Source organism: Schistocerca americana, chromosome 4 (genome assembly GCF_021461395.2).
Source record: "Schistocerca americana isolate TAMUIC-IGC-003095 chromosome 4, iqSchAmer2.1, whole genome shotgun sequence".
NCBI lineage: Eukaryota > Metazoa > Arthropoda > Insecta > Orthoptera > Acrididae > Schistocerca > Schistocerca americana.
In genome coordinates this window covers 765253317-765278237 of record NC_060122.1, presented here as the reverse complement: position 1 = coordinate 765278237, position 24921 = coordinate 765253317, and positions in this window count along the sequence as shown.

Below are 24921 nucleotides of genomic sequence, written 5' to 3'. Positions count from 1 at the left end.
GAAGAAGCACTCCTTAATTTCCTCCATAACCTCAACTCCTTTTCGAATCTGAATTTCACCTGGCCCTTCTCCAAAACCCAAGCCACCTTCCTGGATGTTGACCTTCATCTTGTTGAAGCTCACATCCACACCTCTGTCCATATCAAACCCACAAACAAACAACAGTACCTTCACTTTGATAGCTGCCATCCTTTCCACATCAAACGCTCCCTTCCCTACAGCCTAGGTATTCGTGGCAAACGTATCTGCTCCAGTGACGAATCCCTCAACAACTACACCAATAACCTGACCAGTGCTTTCCTCTCCCGCAACTATCCTGCAGACCTTGTCCACAAACAGATTTCCCGAGCAATACATTCCTCCCCATCCAACAACAATGTTCCTACCCCCAGACCACACAGAAGCATCCCCCTTGTCACCCAATATTATCCTGGCCTCGAAAACATCAACAAATTACTCCGCCAGGGACATGACTTTCTCAAGTCAACCCCTGAAATGAGATCATCCCTTGACAAAATTCTCCCCACACCACCCAGAGTTGCCTTTCGTCGCCCCCTTAACCTCCGTAACATCCTTGTTGAACCCTACAATATTCCCAGACTACCTTCTCTACCCAGCGGTTCCTACCCCTGTAACCGACCCCGCTGCAAAACCTGCCCCATGCATCCCCCCACAACCACCTACTCCAGCCCCGCTACTGGTAAAACATACACAATTCAAGGCAGGGCTACGTGTGAAACTACACGTCATTTATCAACTGACATGCCTGCACTGCACAGCCTTTTACATCGGCATGACAACAACCAAACTGGCTGAGCGCATGAACGGACACAGACGAACTGTCCGCCTAGGAGATGCCCAATACCCAGTAGCGGAGCATGCCCTCCAGCATAATTCTAGGGACCTAGGAACCTGCTACACCGTATGTGCCATTTGGCTTCTCCCACCCAACACCAGTCCCTCTGAACTGCGGAGATGGGAACTTGCACTCCAACACATCCTTTCATCCCGCCATCCCCCTGGACTGAACCTACGTTAAACAACCTCACTCCCATTCACTCTTTAGTCTTCTCCTCTTTCCCTTTCCTCTTTAGCCACTCACGCATCTTTTCATCCTACATAGTTGTGTTTATCTTTATACTATATACCTCTTTACTTCTGTATGCATCCTCTTTGGTTTGAAGCTGGCGCAGTACTTACAGTAGAATATCTTTGGCTTCCCTCTGACAACCATGCCTCCATCCTTGCTACCCTCCCTGTTTACCTTTCCCTGTTGCTTCATAACCTGGGTTGTGAGTAACTGAATCCACTTTCCCTTCTTCCCTTTTTTCCCCTCTCTCCTCCCTGATGAAGGAACAAAGTTCCGAAAGCTAGGAATGTAAATTTTCAGTTCTGTTTTATGTGTATCTATCGGCTGTACTGAGCTGAGGTAAGTACTGGCCAGCCCCTCTATCTCTTTGTTAGTATTTGTTTCACACCTTATATACATTGTTTTTACAGTTAAGTTGTATACTTTCTTTTCAATTACATTAACTGTAACATTTAATGTATTGATCAATCTCATAAGGTACGATAGCACATCAGTAGCTCTCTGCATACATTCCCATCTTATGGTTGAGAGCCTGAATTTTCCTTCCTGTACAAGTGACTCTCCTGTCTATGTTTACTCATCCTCTCACATTGAGTATTCGACATTTGTGTGAACTTGTCCTTGGTGTGATCTCTACTGAAGTAGTCATCTCTTTTCCTAGCTATAAACATAATTACTGTTGAAAGTTTCTTCTATACCTACCATAACTGAGTTTTCTTGTTTTATCAATAACAAGAAACCCATACTGCATGTTAATCCAGCAATCTCCACATATCATTACAAATACATTGAATGACATATCAGTTTCTACACATGCTTGGTACGTGTACTTTAAATTCCAATTGTCTTATTTGAAGTCTGCAATTAGGTTTGCATTAGCCCTCACCAACTGTTTTGGGATTCTGGAATATGTCTGATTCAAATAAAATATATCAACATCCACATGGCAACCAAAACAGAAATATCTTCGAATTTGATCCTGGTTTTTCACAGCAATGTCGACAAATATGAACACAGTGTTTCACAGGGACATCACTGCTTTCACTGAATGGTGTGAATGTCACATCATCGACACATTGCAACATCTCCAGTACTAGTTTGAACTTGGGTTTAGACAGTGTTTTTGAGAACACACATATATGCTCAAATGACACCATCTGGGTGTGTTAGCAGTGACATGAGAACATTTATCTTTCTGCAGCTGGATGGAACTACAGTTATCACTTACATGTTACTGGGAAGTAGTATCCCATTCTTCTTCTTCTTCTTCCTCTTCTTCTTTTGGTCTTCTGCACCATCACAGTACCCGTTACTTACAACAAAGCCCCTCTAAGAAGGACACTTCACCCACCCTCCCATGACACTGAGTACATCAGGTGCTATCATGCAATGGGACTTTATAGAAAAAACACTTGTAATAATAATAATAACAATAATTTATTATATGCAGCCACTATAGTTCCATTACCTTACTGACAGCTACAATGCCTATATTATAATGAGATGTTTATGAAGTAAGAAATAACACAAAATTTGCAGTAATATAAACATTTTATTTACCCTTCAGAAATTGTATGTATAATGCATTACATTAACAAAAAATCCAGCAGTTTATTCTTCACAGCATTTCCCAAATAACTGTTTCTTGTATGCACTGAATTCAGCATGTATTTCCCTCAAACTGATGGGGGCAATACAAAACTCAGGTATTCCACCTGTCAATTTAGCATGGAAGGACTCAACAGCTACCAGTGTCGAGAAATAGTCCACAGTGCTATTGTACACAGCTTGAATACCCAGTAGCTGTCACTTCAATCTCTCCAACACAAGAGATATCACCAACCTTAATCCAAAGAAGTTTCTGTTGTGGAGGGGGGGGGGGGGGGGTTCTGTAAATAAATGGATTGGTCTGCAGATTTCATTCTGAGCATTACTTCATCATACATTGATGTGATAGATAGCATCAGGCAAGCAGAGTAAATGACCAGGGAGACAGAAATGGATTGTACTTACAGTCATCTGAACTCTGACACAGGGTATTGCACAACATAGTTCTTTTGATTCAAGTTCAGTAAACCACACTTTAACACTCCTCACTGCATTTTTGATCTCCATTACCACATGCCAGTCTCTGTGTGCTGATTCTAGGCCTATATTGAGATGCTAAGATCCACTAACAGTTAAATTATACATAGAACTGAATAGTAGTAGTACACAGGGGGCAACTGGCATTTTTCTCATCCACCACATCCACTCTCTGTCCTTGCAGTATCAGTGGAATGTTGCGTGGTTTCGTCCATGGTGCATTTGTGGAGTCCAGTACCGAACTGCACCATGCTGTTTGAATACCCCAGTGCACTTCTGCAAGTCGGAAACAGGTTAGGTGTATTCATCGATGAGTGGCACAGACAATAGCAGCTGCTTGTCCTGCTCCAATATGCCAGCCAGGTGTGCTACAAGATCCCACATGCTGTCTGTTGCTGCAGGTACCGACAAGCCAGAGGTTGCCTCTGTAGATCCTAACAAGCTGGAGATCACCTCAGCTGTTTAACAAAGAAGAAGAAGAAGAAGAAAAAGAAGAACTGTTACATGTGGAACAAAGATATGGAGCTGGACTAAAAAGAAGCAACAACAGCAAAGACATGTAATACATATTTACTTTTGCTTCTTCCTATTCTGCTGGGAGTCACTGGAGGACCTCGCTGCTGCTGCTACTTCTGTTGATGGCTCATGATCCTTCCACTGACAGGCAGGCAGGCATGCTACCACACTCGTCTTGCATCCATAATACCACAATCACATGACGAGATGCTGCGTTGCCATTGGTGACAGCCAATTTTTCACCCATGATGTCACAATTTTGAGCACACTGTGCTGACAATATTGTGAACTAAGTCAATTGGTTGGGGCTGTTGAAGAGCATACATTTATCACTTAGCCATATTGACCAGCAATTTCGAAAATGGTAGACAGTTCCAGCACAAGCAATCATCTGCATGAGTTGTGAATTGCATCTTCAAACCCTCCCATGGCATCACCATTATTTTCTGAAAAGTATTATTCTTCTAATTATGCTCCTCCATTGTCTTTCCTTTCCAATCCTCACATAGGGCACTATGGACATAGTCCTTGGCTGCATACTTACAGGTAATACAGTTATTAAACCGCTCTCTGTCTGACACCAACACCTCATCAACACTTTTCCCACCAATTTCCAACAGGATAACACCCAAAATAAAGAAAATAAACTATCCTATGTCCTCCCAAACCAACAGCTCAGCACAGACTGAGCGTTTCCCGCCATTTTCCCGGTGAGGGAGGGGGAAGTGGTGGAGGTGGGAAGTGAGAGGGAGAAGAGGGGGATGGGAGGGTAGAGGGGTGAAAAACCCATGATTGTCATCAGTGCGTTGTTGTCAATTCTACATCAGGGAAACGGGTGGGGAGGGGGGAAGGTCCTGCGATCTTGAGTAAATTAACAGTTGCATAGAATTCTCCTTGTCCCACTACTGCTGACAGCCCATACCATGACGTCAGGAGTAACACCATCAAACTTTTCCAAAACATTGGAAGAGTGTGACCTTCCCTAAGTCACCACTGTTTTGCTGATAATATTCATCTGGGGTAGCACAATGGTGTAGGATGAAACACAATGTTGCAGGGAGTTCCTCACTTGTTCTCAGATGGTAAGTGCAGGTGTGAAGTGGTTACAATGTGCTTGGTACACAATACGGCAACCTTTCCTTTTGATGGTCAGACATCATCTATCTATCTATCTATATGTGGATCCCGCTCCAGATACTGCCGGGTCTGGGTTCTGATGAGTCCTCTCCATTTGGCTTGGTCCTCCCACCACTTTCCTTCCTCCACTTGCTGCCAGGTCACGCCTCTCCTTTGCACAGATATTCTCACTCACATTTTCCACCGTGTTCTTGGGCATCCTCTAGGTCTTTTTCCATCCATCTTTAGTTCTTCCATAATTTTGGGGAGTCTCTGTCCATGCCCGCTCTGCCTGTACCATCTTAATCTCTTTTCTTCAATTTCTTCTCTCATACTTTCTTGTTTAAGGCCCTTTCTAATATCTACATTCCTTACTCTGTCCATTCTTGTTTTTCCCTTAACTGCTCTGAGAAATTTCATTTCGCCTGCTTGCAGTCTGCTCCAGTCCCTTTCTGTCATTGTCAATGTTTCTCCTCCATAGGTGACAATAGGGAAGTAATAACTCCTATACATAAGGAGTTTTGCTTTTTCTGAAACCTCCTTATCCTAAGTCAGGTGTTTGGTAGAATTTCCTCCCTTCTGTAACCTGTTGATTTCGTTGGTTATTCTTCCACCACTAGACATTTCACTCCCTAAATAAGTCAAACTGTTTACCACTTTGAGGGGTTCTCCATTCAAAGTAATATTTCTGTTGATCCCTTTGTCTCTTCGAAATACCATTACTTCATTCTTATCTTTATTTATTTTTAACCCATACCTTTTCATTATTTTCCTTCCACGCATCAAGTTGTAACTGTACATCTACCTTTTTATCGTCCCATATTACCACATCATCTGCAAAAATTATCTTTTTGTCTTTTTCTTTTACTATATCTTTAACTGCCCTATTCATTCCCTCCATCACAACATTAAAAAGTGCAGGAGATAGAATACTTCCTTGTTTAAGTCCATGTCTTATTTCGAAGTATTCAGAGTTCCCCAATGGTGTTCTAATTCTACAATTGCATCCTCTGTACATTGTCTTTATTACATTAATGTATCCATCTTCTATATCTATCTTCTTCATTTCTTCCACCAGTCTTTCCTTGTTAAATGAGTCATACGCCTTTTCTATGTCTATAAAAACCATTATCACCCTTTTGTTACACTCCCAACTTTTTTCCATCAGTTGACGGATAGAAAATATCATCTCGATCATGCTTCTTCCTTTCCTAAACCCATGCTGTTCTTCACTCAGCTCCTTTTCTCTCTTTTCACTTATTTGATTTAGTAAAATTCTTTCAAAAATCTTGGCTGTATGACTCGTAAGGGTTATTCCTCTGTAGTTTTTACAAAGTCTTTTATTGCCTTTTTTGAAGATGGGCACAATGTCTCCTCTTCTCCTATTGCCAGGTATTGTACTACTTCTCCACACACTTTATAGTATGCTATACAGCCACTGAATTCCCACTGGACCTGCTGCTCTTATCATGTTCACTGATACTTCATCAGGTCCTGGGGGCTTTCCCTCCATTCATCTTCTTCACAGCTATTTCCATTTCTTCCCATGTAATTTGTCCTAATTCTGCTTCCCAACTGCTCTCAATTTCTCCATTATTTGTTGTTTCCTCATGTACCTGCTCCTCAGCGATTAACAGATTCTTAAAATGTTATTTCCAGAGATCTTTTATACTCCCTAGATCTTCAATCACAGTACCATCCTCTGTTTCCATCTTTACTGGTACTTCAGAAGCCTTCCTTTTATTTTTCATTATTTTATAGAACATTTTCTTATTGCTCTTCACATCTGTTGTGTTGGCAGAAGAGCCAACACCGTGTTATGAAAGGAGGCCGAAATTCACACGTCTTAGCTCACGCAGGCTGGCGTGAGGAGGGAAGAACTATACTGACGTGAGGTCTGGAACATGACAAGGAATGAGTATTCAGAAAGTGAATGTAATTAGTTTGATACTTAACTTTAATCCATTAATGATGAAAGTGGCTCTTGACAGTACAGGAGTCACAATATTATCTGTTCAGAATACATTCTTCAAAATCTGACTTCTAGTAACTGAATATGGCGCCTTGCTAGGTCATAGCAAATGATGTAGCTGAAGGCTATGCTAAACTGTCATCTCTGCAAATGAGAGCGTATGTAGACAGTGAACCATCACTAGCAAAGTCAGCTGTACAACTGGGGCGGGTGCTAGGGAGTCTCTCTAGACTAGACCTGCCATGTGGCAGCGCTCGGTCTGCAATCACTGATAGTGGCGACATGCGGGTCCGACATATACTAATGGACTGTGGCTGATTTAAAGGCTACCACCTAGCAGGTGTGGTGTCTGGCGGTGACACCACAACATCATCTTCAAGTTTTTTTTGTAAACTCTTCCCATGCCTCTTTTTTTCCACTTCTTCTTTTCCTCTATGTATCTTTCATGGTCCTCATCATTTTTAGTATTCCACCACTTTCCCCATGCTCCATTTTTTCTTCTAACTGCTTGGATTGTGGTATCATCCCACCAACTTGTCTGTCTTACTTTTTCCTTTCCAGTTGTTCTACCACATACTTTTTGTGCTGCTTCGACTAAAGTGTCTGAATAAACTCCATTCTTTTTCTACATTGCAGAAAAGTTGTTTTGGAAATTTTTGTGTGATTAATTCTCCATACTTCTCAACACTTTCACTCTCCTTCAGTTTCCAATCCCATATCCTCATCACTTTCTTCTGTTTTCTATTTTTCACACACTGATTCATTTACCATTGTCCCACCAGTAATCTATGGTCTCCATCTGCACTCGCTCTTGGAATTACCTTCACATTTGTTACCTTCTCTCCCCATTCCCTATCTACTAGAATATAATCAATTACACTCTTGGTTCTTCCATGCCAACTGTATCTGGTGATAACATGACTTTCTCTTTTCATAAACCAGCTGTTTGCTATTTTTATCCCATTCCTCTGGCACAAATCCAGGAGTCTTTCCCCTTCTTCATTTGTGCCTCCATATCCAAATATCCCAACACTTGCTCAAATCCATTTCTGTCTTTGCCTACCTGTGCATTAAAATTTCCCATCACTATATTAGCACTCTCTACATGGTTCTCTAACTCATTTTTAAAATCCATCTTCTCTTCTTCACTACATCCCACTTGACGTGCATAAATCTGGATAACTTTTAGTGTTTCTTTTTGAAATCTCAGGTTTAAGATTATGATCCTATCTGATATATATCTCACACTTTCAATACAGCTATGTACATTCTTATTCACCATTACTGCCACGCCATTTCTTCCAAACCTGTTATTCCCACTCCAGTACAGTTTTCCTCTTCCTCTCAAATTCTTCTCACCTTTTCCCCTCCACTTCATTTTGCTTAATCTCAAAATATCTAACTTTCTCTCTGTAAGTACACCTGTCATTTCTTCCATTATTCCATTGAGGGTTAATGTATTAAGGGTGCCAATATTTAGGTTATTTTTTAGGCCATTTGGTTTCATCTTCTTCTACTGATGAATATCATCAGGTCTCCCATCATTCACACGAGTACTTAAAGGAGCAGTGGAGTCAAATCCTGAGTGGTTTGTTCCAAGGCTCATCTGTGTTCTTAAAGCAATACATGAAGACTTTCCTACTGGCTTGTTAGGCCTAATGCAATAAAGGATTTTCTGTAGGGCTTGTCTCCCTTAGCCTTTGGAGATTCTTCTCCACCACAAGGCAGTGGTTCCCTTCTCATTTAATCCCCAGAAAGAGGGTTGCCTCATCTGCCAGATACACCATTCAAAAGTCTTTCTTCTCCGCCGTTGCTATCATTAAGGTCTTCACCCGTAGCCCTGGGCATGGCTTCCATATTATACACCATGGGATTGGGTCCCTGCCTGAACTCAGCCATCCTATCACTCCAGCCTACTGAGGTGTAGGATGCCCATCCCCGCGACGTGGACGCACCAGACAGGAATCAGGAATTACCCAAGTGGAGGAATAGGGAAGGGGATGCTACCTCCCTGGATCCAAGTTAATGATTGTGTATGATGCCACAACCAATGGCAGACATCATCTACAGGAACCTTAATAGCAAGAATGCCTGCCCTCACATTGCCATGCAGTCCAACATCAGGCCAGTGTCTCATTTGAACACCTCACAAATCTAGATAACATGTGATTTGACCAGTCGACCAAATGGAGACCCACAATGAGGCCACTTTGAACTGTCAGGTGCTGATAACATTGTCTCACATAAGTATGTGGTATCACGGTGTCATTGATTATGATCACCTCAACACCTGGCACTATTCACACCTTTTGTATATCCTACCATGCCTGGTAGTAACACTGAGAATGAACAACATTAATGCACTCTGGTGGTCATGGAGAATTGTACTTGAGTATTTACATATCCACTGAAGGTGTGTTGGTGTATGAAGTGGCACTGGTATCCAACCATGTCTTACCATGCAGTAGCTTTTCTGAATACCACTGACAAATTGTGGGCCCACTTACATTGCCAAAAATGGTAACTGATTGTGACAGTATAATCTGAATGATGTTTTTAACACAAGGATACTCAGCCTTTCCACATCAAAAGGTGTGTCAGAGAATTATATTTGAGAAAAGAGTGACAACTTGCTTAATTTTCCAGCAGTGCACAATATTGGATATTGATCAATGCCATCAAGCATTGTTGGTGGCCTTAAAATCACCACATATTGCAAACAGTCATAATTAGCATTGGTCTTTGCTTGACGTGACTGGAGTGATTACTCCTAGCTCCTGTAAATCGTCAAGTTTAGATTTTACTGCTTCTATCACAGCAAGTGCAACCAGACGAGCTCCTCAGAAATGTGGAGTAGCTGATTTCTTACGTGAAAATTTCCTATGGCAGGCAGTTTCACTACCTAGTTCTGATTAAAATAACTGGCTGCTATTGTAGCATAACTGTTCTAACTCAAGATACCAGGTTAATATTGTCTTGGGTCATGAATCTGTAACCAGTGAGGTGTCCAGAACATAAATGTTATTAGCCAGCATTTATCTGTTACTAAAAATATTAGAACATGAGCTACATCTGTAAACTTTGATTGATGCATCCTCTTATAGCATTATGGCTTCTTTACTAGAAGCAACCTGGAACTCTGAGCGAACTTTAACATGTCACATGGATATTTGCAGTGGCAGCACCCTTATATGCCAGTAAGTGTCCTTGTTTATCAGTGATAGTGTGATCTCATTGTTGAATTTTAACAGCTCACACATACCATGAGTAGTGAGGTAGAGCAGAAGCTTAGTTGGTGACATTTCTGCTGGCATGAACCCTTCGTGATATGTTGTGGACCAGTGTATTGCCAGATGATGATGTGGTGCAGTGGGTGACTCGGCTTGCTGTATGTGTAGCATAGTGTGTCCTTACTTCAGGTGTGCTGTAGGTAGCAATTAGCACAAGACTTATTTCATTTAAAACTACCAGTCTTTGATGACAATGAAGAAGTGTGACTCCAATTCAAAGAAGCCTCACTGAAATGGTAGCGACCTTGTTCTACCCATTGCTTAACTGGAGCCGCTGCCAATGATGTTGGGGTTTGCCTACAAACTACTGATCTATGTAACAATGTAAGTCAGAGAGGAGTGACTGTCTGCAGGTGGTTGTGGATTGTGACTGCAACTAGCTTTGCATAACCTCTTTATCAAATGCCTGATGTGCTGATGGACACAACTTTAAATGATGTAGCAATTGTAGTGATGTCGTCCAGGCCAGTGTTAGAAGTGTGTAAGGATTTAGTGTGGATTTCCTGATCCAGAGCTAGCAGCACCAGAACACCTCAAATCATCAAATTCACAAGTGAAACCTTACAGTTAGAACAGAATAATGTCATTTCCACTGGGGCCCTGCAGATCAGTGATACAGGCTGTACAAAACTGATAAGGGCACTTCTGGCACTGATTGAACTGTATTTGGTTATTGCAAAGTGTTTTTGCTGTCCATAGTAGCTGGGCAACAAATCACAAATGGCAGAGAAATTGAGCTCTGCAGGTTCTACTAGCATCTAGTGGGTGAGATTTTGCACTGCTTCATAAATAGCACTTCTTGAAGAAGGCAGTAACACTTGATTTGCTGGCTCAAGAAGGTTTTCTGCTTGATATTACAGCAGAAAATGATGCAGATACACTTACCCCTGCTCATATGTCCTGACAAAACTAGTCAAAGATGATGTCGGAGTCAGGGTGGTCAGCAACAGCCCTTGCTCCTTCAATTCCACAAGTAGCTCATTTTTCTGCTGGTGCTGCTGCTGCAACTGAGCACAGAGCTGCTACAGCTCTTCCCAGTGCTGCTGGTATCTTTGTTGTAACAACTACTGCTTCCATAATTCCATAAATTCTTTCATTGTGGAATTAACTTGTCGCTATTATTGTATCCCACGGGATACAAACACAAATTTGGAACTGGTGCAGAAACAGTACAAGTTGAGAGACGCTGACATGTGATCTCACCCAGAAATTTGCAAGCCAGTAAATTCCAGAAAGGATGCCAGTCCATCATAAGTAATAAACAAACAGTCTCAGTTATATCCAAAATGAAATACAACTCAGCAATGCCTGGTGTCTCTGCTGTCACGTGGCAGAATGTCCATGTTATGCCTTCTGTTGAGATGACCAGTCAGTTCCACCTCTGTATCACTACTCACTGGTGGGAAATCCTCGTTGTTACTTTGCAGAGATACAATAGGCACTGCCGTGGAGTAAACCACTCCCTTGGACAGTTTTCCATGACACTATATCTTGACAGCCTTCGTTAACCTCATCAGGAAGTTCAGCAGTATGCTCCTGTGATGGTTCATGCCATATGAGCATAATCTATTAACAAAACATAACAGATGACCCGAAGATCAGTCATCACTACTATGTTCAATGATGGTTGACAGTGGTGACTACACATTTCCACAACTTGTTTGTTCTTTTGTCTTAGGGTTGTATTGATACACTCAGCACTAGTCCTTAATGATGAGCCGGCTTACAAAGTCATTTAGGTGCAACATTTATGATGCTGCCAACCCAGTTTGCCAGTCTTTCTGAATGGGTTTGAGCAGTCACAGAACCCAGTGGTTGGTGAATTTTGTCGCGTTCAAAATTCCATGCAAGATGCTGAGACCAGATCTGTGACTGATTTTCACCTTTTTCACTAGTCCCTACACTTCTCTTGTGATACCCATTTCTTCAAAGAGAGATGGTTTACCACTTCATTTGTCACCATTCAGACTTATTTAACCACAATGGAAACATCATTACGAGAAATTGTTGCAGTACTGTTCTCGTTCATTTGCAGAGTTATCACATAATACTACACATTACCAATGGGCTGTGCTGTTTTGTTTTGGATCCTCTAGTGGCATGCTAGAGTACTATGGTCCAAGTATTTCCTACGATATTAGGACTGCAGGCATATATCGCAAACAAAAACATATTAATTACATAACTTTCTTTTTTTATAGTAGTAATTAAAACTACGGCAACACCCTCATGACAAAGCTCACCTGCTTTATTTCTTTGTTGATTGTCCTTAGTGTTGACATACTGACTGAAAAAATTGGGGCTGGATGTGCAACTACTGTCTACTGTAAATGATGTAGCTGACAGATGCACAGTTGCGTTTCACAGTCTTTATTGAACACTATCATTGCTTTAACACATGGCCTATTGGTGTAACATGTATTTCACTGTTAATTTGATGCATTGTTGTCATTCTAACCAACACGGGTTCCTCATCTGTTACTCGGCCGTGGACTGACTGTCTCAGGACCAAGAATTGGGCCCTTATATATCCTCAAAATAATAGATACTGAAACTTCACATTGTTCGATGTTTAATTTACAGAAATAACAATTAAAACTTAACTCATTCGATTAACTGTATACATCAAAAAATTTGTTCTTTTTAACAGTTTCCTCTACTGCAAGAGTTAGGCTGAATTATTTGTTTACATCATGAAATAAACAAATATTGTTACACAAACAAGACTTGGACAAAACTGATAATTACTTTGGAATTAATTAAGAGCCAGCCTTGCTAACATGTTTTCGAATAGAGCCAAATATATACTTTAAGATTACTAGTATTTCATCTTCCAAATGTATACAATTATTACAGAATTTATACTTGTTTTTAAGTCAACTATAGAATTTAAGTTATGAAACAATTACTGATTTTGCCCTATAATGAAAGGTACTAACTAGTAATAGTCAAAATAAATTAGGAAATCAATTACATACATAAAACTAAGCACAAAATTAGATATGGTGTTATATTCTTTAAAACTGAGGGCCAACCTTTCTCTTTTATGAAAATGCAGATTATACTCATGTATGTTAATGGTAATTAGTTCAAGATAGAAACGAATTTTTAAGAAAGCAGATGGCAAAACAAGAGGGGAAGTAAAAATTATCCCAGCTTGCTTCGTCACACCCTGTACAAAGAAGGGTGGCACAAATGGTAAATGTGATCCACAGTAGAATATTTCTTAAGTGTGAGGGAGCCAGGAGAAAGTCAGATAACAAGGATAATGATCACCACAAAGAAGGGAATCACGAATGACCACAGTCTCCAGTCCTCCCCAGGGCAGAACATCACACAAATGCTGAAAAAATGGAATTGGCAGACAAAAAAGGTTCAAATGGCTCTGAGCACTATGCGACTTAACTTCTGAGGTCATCAGTCGCCTAGAACTTAGAACTAATTAAACCTAACTAACCTAAGGACATCACACACATCCATGCCCGAGGCAGGATTCGAACCTGTGACCGTAGCGGTCACGCGGTTCCAGACTGAAGCACCTAGAACCGCACGGCCACACCGGCTGGCAATTGGCAGACAGCTGAAGATTCAGACAACTGTCTCGTGAAAGCCTATTAACAAAATGTCAAGAATAAATATTAAGTGAGGAATCAGTGGATTACTTAGAACTTCCTTTTCTGGATGTAGCCATTTGTACAGCTTTATCTTCATTTAAAAGATGTTCCTGCAAGATGAACACTGAGGGTCATTATAAATACACATTAGCACAATAACACAAACACAAAACAAAACTAAGAACAGTTCACTGATTGTACAGGAATTTGTATACCTGTATGATCTCTGAATTGTTTCCGTTTACATTTTGTGTTTGTGTGCTATTCAGTGAAATATAGTTGGATTTGATTTCCTTGTCTTCTGCAACAAATACACCAATTACATTTCCTGTTAGACTATCCTTTTGAAATACACTTAGATTCAAAGTCAGTTCAAGAACACTTTTCCACACAAGCGACAAACCCTCCATCCATCCCTCTCCCCTCGCAGACGTCACTTTCCTTTCCTTTTGACTTTTGGTAAGACATTTAAAAACAAATATACATCTAGGGATTACACAAATGGTTTGCTTTTAGTGAAAGCAGAAAAGACTAAGCCTGTTGTATTGTAAAAAACGCACCACCTATTAAACCAAGTGGAAAGAATGGAAACAAAATTTCTGTTACTTTTTTACTTTAATAGCAGAACTTTTTCATTCTGCAGTTTACAAATTATTTCACTTTCCAACAAAAAAATTTGGATTAAAAAACGGTATCTAATTTTATATTGATATGTTAAAGATGTTACACTGTTTACTGTGTAACCAGAATGTTACATGGGCAGAAAACTCACCAATAAGATATTAAATTTTAGATTTGTTGCACATAAAAGTAGTAAGTAAACATTATTATGCATGCAACTGAAAAGGAAAGATATAAAATAAGAAAAGGCAACCACTCACCTACAGAGGACTGGTGTAATGAATATAGAAACACATAAAAGGAAACAGTCTTCACACTAGTTTTTGAGCTCTTGCAAGAGAAGAAAGCTAGGGTGAATACTGTTCTCTGTTACATGTTTCTATACTCCACACACCAGTCCTTGATAGGTGAGTGGTTGCCCTTTCCTTATTTTACATGTTGTCCCATCCAAGAATTTCCATTATTGGTATGAAAAAGAAAATGTAAATTTGCATAGAATACAAAAAAGAAATATTCTATTACTGATAATAATATTATTTCCATTCTTCCATCTGAAATTGCCACAGTTGTTCAGTACATGCATTGAATGTTTTTCCTATGGATAAAAACATTGTACTGTGACTTTTCTAGATTTTTACTTACAAAAATCTTTCAAATTCATATCTAAATCTATTGACTTTGAGGTATTGCTTCCAGTGGCTAAAGTTGACAGTCCACGCAATCTTCTTGAGAGCATTTTGTCCTAAGATGTGTATATCAACCGGAGTTTTGGTAACTCCTTTCAGCGCTTGCAACAGATGTGGGCTACAACTGGAGGATTCATGAACTTACAAAACTATTGGGAAAAAATGTCAGTAAACTTGCTTTTGGTAATATAATTTAATGAATATCATGCAGGACTTAACAGCTGGAAGAAAAGGGCTCTAAGATCAAAACTTCATTATTTAGTTCTTTTTGACTGATGTTACATTCATCACCATCACTTAACAGCCTCAGAGCTATGTGTGTGTGTCTTTTATGTATCCACCATCCCACTTCTGCAAATCATGAATATCATATTGAAAGTTTGAAGCTCTTACTATGACTGACTGCAAACGCACATCTATCTTTTAGTGGGCAGATAGTCATATCAACAGTAAGACAGTAAAACTTAGTTTAAAGAAACATTGTGTTTCCTCTTCACCATAGGTTCATTATTAGTCCCACAGGTAAATCTTTTCTTCACTCTCTTGGGATGAGATTTCTATCCTTTTTTCAAGTTTACCAGCAAGCAATTTTGCACTATTAAAATCCTCTTCTTACATCATCACCATCATCAAAAACTGCCGACACTTTCAACTAGATCCAAAGCACTCAGTAAGTTTACAGCAACTCTTTAGAGAACTCTGTTGGCGTGGTTGATTCCAACATTATTTCATATCAACAATGAAATCAGAATTTTTGTACCTCTCTTGCAATACTAGTGGTACTGTTCCCTCCAAAAGCATCTACTTTAGACTCTTCGCTAGCTTCTTAAACAGCATCACACACTTATTCAGTGTAGTAGCTTAAGAGGCTCCTAGGCATTTATTCAGCTTCCCCAACAGATACCACCAATAAGTCATACAATCTTATTAGATAAATGCTTCTTCAGAATGCCCCATTGATAGGTAGATACAGAAAAGAAATTGAAAACTCCTTAAAATGTATTGAAAAAGTTGACAGCAACAGGACGTAATAGCACAGTATCATTCATGACAAGGTGTAACAAATGACCTTCATATGGAACAGAAATGCTCAGGGGTTAGAGTCTTCAAGTCTTTTTTGAACTTCTACCCTTTTCCTGTCATACCTGAACCATTGTCCTATCCCTAGTCTTGCTTAGTTTTTCAAAGGAATTGTCCATTTTATAATCTTGTTCAAGAGAACATTGGTCAGACATTTGTCAGTAGTATCTGCACCTGGAATAAAGCCAAGGAAGTGTTCATTGATGATTATTTCTTTGGCATGCTCTGTCTAACAAACAAATGACCATTAAAATTTCTTCTGTGTGTTTCACATTAGGAATAAAGTATAAAATGATTGATTAGTTAAGTTCTTTTGAAGTGTAATGTGGAATACATGTTGATAACAGAGTGATAAATGCTATTTTGTCAGATAATGAGATGTTTGAAGATTTGTACACACTATATACACATTTTGCACTCACAAGCAGCCACTTGAGCTTTAAACCTGCCCTGCTTAGATTTATATTTATAATCTTACTGCTGACAATTTCAGAGTTTAGCCAGCTTTCTGTACTTGGTATTCTGTGACTTCAATTATTATGAGTTCTGTACTGATGTTGATTAACAGACTCCTAGTCTTTTGCATTTACTTCCTCTTGACATGGGTCACAGCAGGCTCCTCAACATGTGATGTGTGCCACACGGGATCAGTTTCAGTATCAATGGAAGATGCAACTACAAACTTGTTGGTATGGAGTAAGTGTAGTATCTTGAATTCTCCCAAGTCCATGCCTCCCCTGTACAGGATCGCTACAGCCCCTAAAGCTACCTGGAAGTTTGTATGTATAACTTTAGTTCTGTACAGGTATGCTCACTGAAGGACGTGTAAAGAAAGTAATTGGAACACAGTATCACAGACTATACACTAACACAACATCATGCTACAGCAGTTGACTTCGTATGAGTTATGTCTCTATCACAATTGTAAACTGTCAAACTTTTCTAAGAACAAACTGGTTGATGACTGGGGAAAAAGTGTAATTGTAGCACTAACCATATGTACTGCAATTAAGAGGAAACTATTTTCTGAACAAGACATTGCTGCCCATGTTTGTGGAGTACAGTATACACTGTAGTTCACAGTTATCAATTTACTATGAAATATGACAATCACACATCAGTAGGGGAGAAAAGCTGTCTGAATGAGGTTGTTACTGCTGGCAATTGGAGATAGTCCCAATGTAGTTTTCAGCTGACGGTATAGTTTTAATTTTCTGTGTCACCTGTGGACATTTAAAAAAGGCTCAAATGACAGACACAAATTTTGAATTAATATGTGAAAGATAATGGGAGAACGTCACAAAGACAAACAACCTGGAATTTTGGCACAAATTTATATAACGCACAGGGTTCTAATCATTCACATACGAGAACCATGAAGTCAGCTTAAATGTCTGCAATGTGCATGAAGTTTCCACTAACCTAGACAATTTAGTGACAACTTCTACACAAGCATACCAAAGGAGAACACTTCATGTTTTATTTTTAAGAGTTCTGTTTATAGCGCCAAATATCAGGTGGAATTTATTTAATATATTTCTCTACATTACCTTCAATTTGTTATGGTAAAATGAAATTCTCTAGCTGTATGTGGTACACAGAAATCTGTTAGTTCAGAGAATCCTTAATTCATGTTGTTTTCAGAAAACTATTTTATATCTTTCAAGATGATAGAGAGCAGCTATCAGACATCATTTCCATTCTAGCTTCATTAAAGCAAATCCAGATTTTGCATAGTAGGCTGTATGGAAGGGACTGCTTGGTAGGGAAGCCTAGCCACCCATGGTCGTCGCATCTGCAGTAATGAGCAGTCCCTCTCAAAATATATCGAGGGTCTCACTGAAGCCTTCACTGACCGTAATTATCCTCCCAACCTTGTACAAAAACTAATCTCCCGTGCCTTATCTTTCCAGTCTCCCACCACCTCCCAAAGTCCAGCCACAGAGGAGCATTCCCCTCGTAACTCAGTACCATTCGGGACTGGAGCAACTGAATTACATTCTCCGCCAGGGTTTCAATTACCTCTCATCATGTCCTGAAATGAGAAATGTCCTGCCCACTATCCTTCCCATCCCTCCTACCGTGGTATTCCACTGTCCACCCAACCTACACAATATACTCGTCCATCCTTACACAACCCCCCAATCCCTTACCTCATGGCTCATACCCCTGTAATAGACCTAGATGCAAGACCTGTCCCATACATCCTCCTACCACCACCTACTCCAGTCCGGTCACTAACGTCACCTATCCCATCAAAGGCAAGGCTACCTGTGAAACCAGTCATGTGATTTACAAGCTAAGCTTCAACCTCTATGCTGCATTCTATGTAGGCATGGCAACCAACAAGCTGTCTGTCGGCATGAACGGCCACCGACAAACTGTGGCCAAGAAACAAGTGGACTACCCGGTTGCTGAACACGCTGCCAAACATGGTATCCCTCATCTTAATGACTGCTTCACAGCCTGTGCCATATGGATCCTTCCCACCAACACCAGCTTTTCTGAATATGCACAGGTGGGAACTTTCCCTGCAATACATCCTACGTTCCCATAACCCTCCTGGCCTCAACCTTCATTAAGTCACTGTCCACACCCATCCAGCCCCCTCCCTGTTCCCATTCCAGCACTACACAGCCGTCATTTCACCGCGACACCCAGTCTTTTAATTTCTTTTATTTCTCTCCTTTCTGCTACTTACCCCCTCCCCCCTCCGTACCTTCTCTCCTGCGCTCCGTCTAAACTGCAACACTTGACTGTCCACCGCTCCAAACATACTATCCCTCCCCCTCCCCGCCCCAGCCTCCCCCTTACCCCCACCCAGTCGCCACTCCCATCATGTACTGATGCTGCTGTTCGCAGTGTGGTCTCAGCTCTCTGAGACTGCAGATGTGTGTGCAAGTTGCATTTATATCTGTGTGTGTGTGTGTGTGTGTGTGTGTGTGTGTGTGTCTACTGCTGACAAAGACCTTAATGGCCGAAATGCTATAAAATGGTATATATGTTTCATTAACACCACTGATGTTATTTTATTTCAATAAAGTGAAACCCATTTGGTGACAAAAATACGCATTTCATTCGATCACAAGAGTGTTTTAAAACACCTTCACTGCTTTCAGAAATAACCTCAGGAAAAAGTAGGCCTCTTGAAAGAAATGTATAAGGTGGGGAAGAGTTGTGTAAACTGACACTATAGGTGACCACCAATAAAATGTTGGTTCTACTATGTTCGTTATTGTTGGTTATTACCCACTTTGTTATGTCTATTATTCTACAGGTATTGTATGATTTTTCTTTCCAGAAATACATGAGTATACACTACCAGCAACTGCCACAATTTTCTTCTTCTTATCGTCCACACTTTCTAATACATAAACTACTTTCGAAGTGCCAAAAAGTAATAGAATAAATAAAATTTCTATAAAACACTGCACTGTACAATGTACTTGTGGTGACACAGTTGCAATTCCTGAAATCCATTGCCTTTGGTCTGTGGCCTGCTGAGGAGCACCACAGTCCTGGGTCCATGGATAAACCATGAAAATCTGCCACATTGTACCACACACAGACAGACTCTGCCTGTGGGCAGATCAGTGAGATTAGATCCAACAGGCAAGGCTGGCACATTAGTGGGAAACTACAGGCTTCAGATTGGCAGGCCCGATCCGTTAGATGCCCACAGAAATGGCCTGCAGTTTTGGCATGTCACGGTAGTCCATTCGTGTGGCCAGCTATTCACATGTCATAGACACCATGTTGATGAAAAGAGACTGCGATGATCACCCAGGCAACAGATAACTTGCACAAATACTCTGAGAATCAACACCAATGAAGATAAGTAGCAACTCATGGTAAAGAGGGTTGCTCAGACACAGACAGGCACATATAGAAGACTATCACACACTCACAATTTTTGGCCATAGCCTTTGTCAGAAAACAAAAGCGCACACACATTCGCACAATCACTGGACGCAACTCATGCACACACAACCGCTGTACCTGGCCGCTTCATCAACAATCTCTGGGCACCTCCCTGTCTCTCATCAGCAGCTGCTAGGCTAGCAGCAAGTAGTAGTGGCAGCTCTGACTGCAAGCTAAGGGGAGGGGTGGGAAGGAGAGAAGCAGTAAGAATGAGAGTGTAGGGAAGAGGCGCACTTACTCAGCTATGCCCAGCCAGTGACAAAGCATGGAAACTCAGTAAACAAACAGTTTCATGCTACTGAGACAAAAAGTGAGATTTTTTCCAGTGTTTCTTTTTTTTTTTTTTCAAATTTCCCTGATACATTTGAAATTCCCCGATTTCCAGAACTTGTGGTGACTCTGGTTACTATATACCAGATATATCTCCCACAACTTGCCAGGGAAATTTTTACTAGTGTTTCAGCATGTATTTGCAATTTTGCTTTGTTGCAATATGTAGCTGGAGCCAGCCCAAACAAATACTGATTATCAAGTCTTTCATGCAACAGCCACTGTTGACATAAAGCACTGGTTTGTCTTCGTTGCAAACAAAAAGATTTTTCAATCAAAATTTTACAGGCTGATTTGATAGAGCATCTCAAATTAGTCTAGTGTGATTTTCTTTTTATCAATATGTATTAATGGGGCCAGTAAAACATAAAGAATAACCAGTACTCTAGCAGCGATACCGCCACCCCGGCCCATGCTGACTGCTAACATAATGCTGTATAGCTGCTCTGTCACTGAGGTTATTCTTCACATTTTACTGTCCCTGTTAATACATATTGGCAAAATGAATATTACACTAGACTAATTTGGTACCGCTCTATCAAATGAGCTCGTAAAATTTTGCTTTAAATATAATTCTGTTTGTACTGGGGAACAAACTGTCACTTTCTGTAGATGCTAGGTGTCACATGAAAGACGTGATGGGCCGTATTTGTTTGGGCTGACTCCAGCAACACACTGCAAAAACAAAATCACAGATATCTACCAAAACACCAGATAAAATGCGCCTGATGACTTAGGGCAGGCATACTGTGAATATCTGTATGTGTGTATTATTCATATGTGTGTAGATATATGCAGAAGTGTGTATTTGTACATACAATTATCAACCTGAACATTATGACCACCTACCTAATAGCCAGTACCTCCACCTTTGGCATGGATAACAGAAGCAACACATCGTGGCTTGGAAGCAATGAGACCTTCGTGGGTCGCTGGAGGGAGTTGGCACTATTTCTGCACACACAAGTCACCTAATTCTTGTAAATTCCGGACCCTGCTGAAAAATGCCACTGCCATCAGGAAACATGATCACCGTGAAGTGGTGTTTGTAGTCTGCAACCCGTGTATGATACTCCTTGGCCCTCATGATGCCTTGCGCAAGCTCCACTGGACTCATGGATGCTCATGTTAATTTTCATCAGAGCATAATGGAGTCACCACCACCTAGCCTTTGTCCTGCAGTGCAGGTGTCAAGGAGCTGCTCCCCTGGAAGACAACGGGTGTGTGCCCTCCTATCAGCATGATGAAGAAAGTATCAGGAATCATCAGACCGTGACAATGGTCACGGGTCCATTCCAGTTGTAGTTGCCAAAGTCGTTATGTTAATACTGGCACATTCATGGGTCGTTGGCTGTGGAAGCTCATTGTTAGGAGTGTTCAGTGCACTGTGTGTTTAGACACAGTTGTATTCTCCCCAGCATTAAAGTCTGATGTTAGTTCTGCCACAGTGCACTGCCTGTTCTGTTTTACCAGTCTGCCCAGCCTATGACGTCTGACGCCCATAATGAGGGGTGGCCACCCAACCCCATGAAGTCTGGATATGGTTTCACCACGTGTTAAATACACTCACCTCAGCAATTCTTTAATACCAGACAAGTCATGCAGTTTCCAAAAACACTTGCGCCAAAACTCCAGGCCATCACAAGTTTCCCTCGGTCAAACTCAGAAGGATCACGTGACTTCCCCATTCTAAACACAGATGGCATGGTCACTGATACTACATGCACCATGTGTGTGTCTTGACTAGCAGTCATTCCTTGCCAGGTGATGCTGCTGTTGCCTGGATGTGTTTATATCGGTAGTAGGTCAGTGGTCATAAAGTCCTGCTGTAAATTTATTTCAATATTTAATCTCTATTCACAGAATGTCTAACAATTATGGTCATACACACACTTTTCACACATTACTGTGTGTCTGGTGAAAGTACAAGAAAACAGGACATGAGGACAAAGTGTGATTAATTATTATTATTATTAAATTAAATTATTATTAAATAAATTTGCAGCAGTCTTTGAAAACGTTACAGAAATGGCTCATTACCTACACAGCTCACTATTAGCCCATAAACAGAAATTGCTTTGACCAAAAAAATATACAAATAGTGCTCTTTTTGTTCAGACATTACTCTTCCTCTTATGGAGCACATAAGAGAAATGGCTCATTACCTACACAGCTCACTATTAGCCCATAAACAGAAATTGCTTTGACCAAAAAAATATACAAATAGTGCTCTTTTTGTTCAGACATTACTCTTCCTCTTATGGAGCACATTTGCAGTTGTATACATAGCATCACTTACTTTTTGTTATACACCCTTCACAGTCCCTGAAAACACAGCTTTGTTATAGGCCATCCGATCCCAACAATTGATCATTTTTGTCCTGTCAATGCTACTTCACAACAGCAAGACTGAGCACTCATATTTCCTGCTAAGTCACAGCGAGCCTTACACTCTTGCACACTTTTGTAAGAGAGAACAGATCAACAAGTAGAAAGCAATCTCTGTCTCTTCATATACCTACATATACATCGAAATCTACATCTATACTCTGAAGCCACTGTGAAGTGCATGGTTGAGGATATCTCCCTTGCACTAGTTATTAGGATTTCCTCCCATACCATTCACATACTCAGCATGGGAAGAACGATTATTTAAATGCTTCTGTGTGTACTGTAATTAATCTTGTCCTCACAATCCCTAAGTGAGCACTGAGTATGGGATTGTATTACATTCCAAGAATAACTTTGTAAGTAGGCTTTCTCAGGAGAGCATATGTCTGACTTCAAGAGTCTGCCAGTTCAGTTTCTTCAGCGTCACTGTGGCACTCACACACACATCAAACAAACCTGTGACCATGTGTGTTGCACTTCTCTGTATACATTCAGTATCCCCTGCTATTCCTACTTGGTATGGGCTCTACACACCTGAGCCATATTCCAGAACAGGTTGCATGAATGATTTGTAAACAATCACCTTTGTAGACAAATTGAATTTCCCCAGTATTCTACCAATGAAATGAAGTCTACCACCTGCTTTTGCCACAACTGAGCATATGCGATCATTCAATCATTCTATTTTGTCACCCTACAAAGTATTACACCCAGGTATTTGTGGAAGTTGGACAATTCTGGCTGTGACTCATTGATATTATAGTCATACGACACTGCATTTTTTAATTTTGTTAAGTGCCCCATTTTATATTTCTAAAAATTTGAAACAACTTGTAAATCCTTGGACCACTTTGAAATCTTTTCAAGATCAGATTGAATACACACACAGCTTCTTTGGGACAATATTTCACAACAGATAACTGTCATTTGCAAAAATTCTGAGGTTACTCTTAATATTATCCTCAAGATCATTAATAAAGAATATGAACACTAAGGGTACCAACACACCTCTCTGGGGCACATCCGAAGCTGTTTCTACATCTGAAGACAATTCTCCATCCACGACAACATACTGCACCCTCCCTACCTTAAGATCCTCAATCCAGTCATAAATTTTGTTTGATACCTCATATGATCATACTTTTGTCAATAAGTGTAGATGTGGTACTGAGTCAAATAATTTTCAGAAATCAGGAAGTACTGCATCTACCTGACTGTCTTCTTCAGAAACTTTTGTGTCATGTGAGAAAACTGTGTATGTTTGAGTTGAGAATATGTCCTAAGATTCTACAATAAATTGATGTCAAGGATATTGGGCAGTAGTTTTGTGGATCCCTTCTGCTAGCAAACTGGTGTCACCTGTGCTTTCTTTGAACTACTGGGCATAATTTTTTCTTTGTGAGATCTGCAATAGATTACAGTTAGAAGAGGGGTAACTCAAATCATACATTCAGTATAGAATCTGATTGGGATTCCATTGGGCCCCAGAGCTTTGTTACATTTTAATAATTTCAGCTGTTTCTCAAGACCACTGACATTAACACTTATTTCACTCATCTCTTCAGTGGTATGAGGATCAAGTTGGGGCAGTTTCTAGGGTTTTCTTTTGTAAAGGAACATTTGAAAATGGAATTAAGCACTTCCACTTTTGCTTTGCTAACCTCGATTTCAATTTTCAATCATGAACAACTGGTCACTCACTTTGATGTCACTAAGAAGCCTTTAAATACAACCAGAATTTCTTTGGGATCTGTGAAAGATCATTTGGCAATATTCTGTTATGGTAGTCATTGAAGTCATCACACATTGCTCTATTGACAGCCAAAACCATTTAATTCAGCCTCTTTTATCTACTATAGCATTATGCTTTGTTTTGCACCTATTATGCAGTAGACTCTGTTTCTTTAGAAGTTTCTTTATGGTGACTGTACACTATCCAGTGCGTGGCCAGCTATCATTTTAAACTTGGGCCATAGTTCCCCTACAGGCTCCTGCACTTTGTTGAAAGTTTTAAGTACCTCATTGAGATATGACATACTCACAGAACTCTAGTGGTAGAAAGGAAGCCAATATACCTCTGACATAAAAGCAGTGCATTTATTTCTAATGTAAGCAAACCTCAACAGTAGACTCATATTTGCTCTATCTCTGATGGCTATGGATCATACAATAAAAAAGTTGATTGAAATTTACATGCTATTCTTCAGCA